Source organism: Saimiri boliviensis, chromosome 1 (assembly GCF_048565385.1).
Source record: "Saimiri boliviensis isolate mSaiBol1 chromosome 1, mSaiBol1.pri, whole genome shotgun sequence".
Lineage (NCBI taxonomy): Eukaryota > Metazoa > Chordata > Mammalia > Primates > Cebidae > Saimiri > Saimiri boliviensis.
The window spans coordinates 7092401-7095800 of NC_133449.1; positions in this window are offsets into that span (position 1 = coordinate 7092401).

Here is a 3400-nt window from a genome sequence, read left to right on the forward strand (position 1 = left end):
TGAAATGGAAATGGGAGAGAATAATGCTCCCCCTTAACTTACTGACTCAAGTGTGCCCCTGGTGGCCTCTTTATACTGTGCGTCTGGCTGTGTGCCTGGAGGTGGCTCTCTCTCCATGCTGGGGGTAGGGGATTCGCTGCCTTGAGACTGTTGGCCCCAACTCCACCTGCCCGGGTCTGTGGACTGCAGGAGGCCTCTGTAGCATGTGAGGGGAATTCCACCACTGAGGGACAATGTGCCCTCTGTGTGGTCTGGAGAATGTTGGGCCACAGCCTCACGTCTCAGTCTCTGGTTCGGGCGGCTAGAGCAGGATCCCTGCAGTCTGTCCTGACTTTCCCTCACTGACCTTGGCCGCCACCAGGTGGACTGAGCTCCCTGGCAGGTGGCCTCCCTGTGTGTGTTCAGCAGGTGACCCTGGGAGCAGGGAATAAAGGAGTTCTGTTTGTGACTCTCAAAGAGGCCAAGCTGACAGGGCCAACTCTGTGCAGGGACTTTGCTTTCCCTACTCCAAGCTTCCAGGGTAGCTGATGATTAACTGAACACCTAACCTTGTGACTTGTACTCAGGGCAGTCTGGCCGGAGCCCATGAGAAGCAGGTGTTCTCCCCTGACACCAGCAGGGAACATAACGGGGCCACCGACACAGTCACAGACGGCAACGATGGGTCCAGGCTGGAGTCCAGCACCTTCCTAGATTCTCCGGCTCCTGTTCTCTAGTAAACTGTGGAGCAAAAACCCAGCCGGAGGCCACTTTGTACACTCTCAGCTGCAGATGCCCTGTGCCTCCTGGAGCCATTGCCTCCCTGGTGCTTCAGGTAACTGAGACCACCAGGCTCAATGGTCGCCTCCTCCCCGTGGCCTGTGGGCATCTGAAAGCATCCGGGGTGCATACTGGTCTCTGCCCCCACCGCACTGGGCCCAGCCTACCTGCTCAGTGGAGAAGCAGGGGACATTCCAGGGCCTTCGCACAGCCTTAGCCCTCAGCCATTTCTTCCTATCTTGAGGGCGTTACCTGCCTTTTTCTCTCCTCGAATAGGATAGGAATCATTTGTATCAAATCGTCCAGGCCTTGAACCTCTCCTCTCCCCGTTTTTGCCTCCAATTTTGGCCAGGTTTCTGGAGTTTGATGGCCAGATTCTGCCTAGTCCAATTTTGCAGGTTTTGTTTGTTTGTTTGTTTTCAGTCTCTTCTGAGATATCACTGGCATACCATACGATTCACTCATTTTAAGTCTACAATTCTGTTTTATAATTTATTTCTAAAGTTGTACAACCATCACTACAACATAATTCCAGAACATTTCATCACCCAAAATAAATCCGGTACCCATTCGCGGTCACGTGCCATCACCTCCAAACCCTAGGGGCTTATTCTGGAGGTGATATCTAAATATAATCACATAATAAGTAGTACTTTCTGTCTGGCTTCTTTTGCTTAACAAAATGTTGTCAAGGTTCATCCATATTGTGTCATGTATAAATACTTCACTTTTTATTACTAAATAGTGTTCTATTGTATGGCTATGCCACATTTTATTGTTTCATTTATTAACAGACACTCACATAAAAATTTGCCTGAACATATGTTTTCATGTTTTCTGGACGTATATCTAGGAGTTAATTTGCTGTGTCATATGCTATCTCTGCATTTAACATTTTGAGGATTGCAGTTATTAATATATGTTAAACAAAATAAAGGTATTTTTATAAAAAAAAAAGGCAGTCTTCCTTTTTCTGTATGGAAGCAATCACAAATGAGCATTTCCTGGGAAGGAATCTTGATGTTTCTGAGCCTGCAACAGTGAACAGGTAGTTGAGAGAGATGTGCCTCCTTTCTGTCTCCCATCCGCCTGTGGACTGAGAGCCTTGGGCTCAGGGGCAGGGCAGAGGCAATAATTAGGGTTTTCTCACAAAAGCTGGGATATTGGGGTTAGCCTCAAATAGTGTTTTTCTAACCTATGAGATAGAGTAGGGAGGACATCCTTCTTTCATACTTTTTTTTTTTTTTTTTTTTTTTTGTGGGAGAGTAATGAGTAATGGCATTTGAGAATGCAATGATTTATTTTGGTATGTCTGATCTTTGCTGAGTGAAAAATCACTGTCCTTCCAGAATAGGCCTGAGCAGATTTACTTACCTTCCCATCAAGGCTGACCTGAGCAAAAAGGAAAGAGGGCCTGGTTTTTCTTCTTATTTCCACATCTGACCTCATGGCTCTTCTTCCACTGGTGCTGCCCCCGACTGGTGACCACAGCCCTGCCCCTGTTTTCTGTGCTGGTGGCGTTGCTGTGACTAGGAGACGGCCTGGGTCTAAGTAAGTGATGGTACGTACTTTTTATTTGTGTGAACCGGTGACCCTTGTCACTCAAGCTGCAGGAGGCAGCTGACTTTGGATGTGCGGGAGGATTCTTCAAGCATGGTAAGGGCTCAGTTGAAAAAAGAGGCAGTAAGTTTACAGTGGCTCTAATCTGCCATGATATGTGTAGCTGCTATGATTAATAGTCACCACCGGCTTTTGCGAAAACATGAGACTCCCTCTATATTTTTTAAACTGCACTCATTCCAAGCTTCCTTCTAGCTCAACAGCAGGAAAATTAAATTTAGTTCAATCTATTAAATTCAATCCAGTCCAAAAACTTTCTAGTACTTTTCTTTTGAAGTAGAGACTGTATTTCCCACTTTAAAGGAGAGAAACGTGATGTTATTTGTGTCTTATGCCACTATCAGATGACTAAAAATCCTTTACTTTAGGGCCAGGTTGGACTCTGCATTCCTATTGCTAGCACAGAGCTGAGCTGAGTCAAATTGGAGCCTGAGTTTTTGATGGTTTTTGCCTTAATTTTGATTAATTGTATTGCATTCAATATTATTGATGATAACAGGGTTTCTGGCATCCCTTTTTATATACCTGAGGTAACTAAGGGACTTGGTTAACCTGGTATCCTCCCTGGCCTAGCCTGCAATCAGCACTCAGTAAATATTTGCTTAATTATGGAATTAAGTAAAGAAGAGACTCATGGTCATGGTTTTCGGTTATTTGTTTGTTTTGCACCTGGACAATCCCTGTAGACACTGTATTCTCCAGGTTGTCTTCAAAGCCAGTGCACAGAATCCAAAGTTGCAGGTCATACCATAGGTTTCACCCAGGATGGAAAAGTAGCACTCAAGGGATCCATGAAATTCATGGAGTGCAGAGTTGGGAGCAGGCTGGGGACTAGAATGCTCTGAAGTATACACCTTTAGGAAGCTGGGCGTTTTCACAATGCTGGGTCCCATTCCCTTGGCACAGTGAAGTTAAAAGAAGGGCACACTTAAAGCAAACCATAATTCAGAGCAGTGGGGAAATGAAGCATGGACTTGGCACTAGAAAGAACTGGACACAAATGCTGACTCTACCTCCTTCT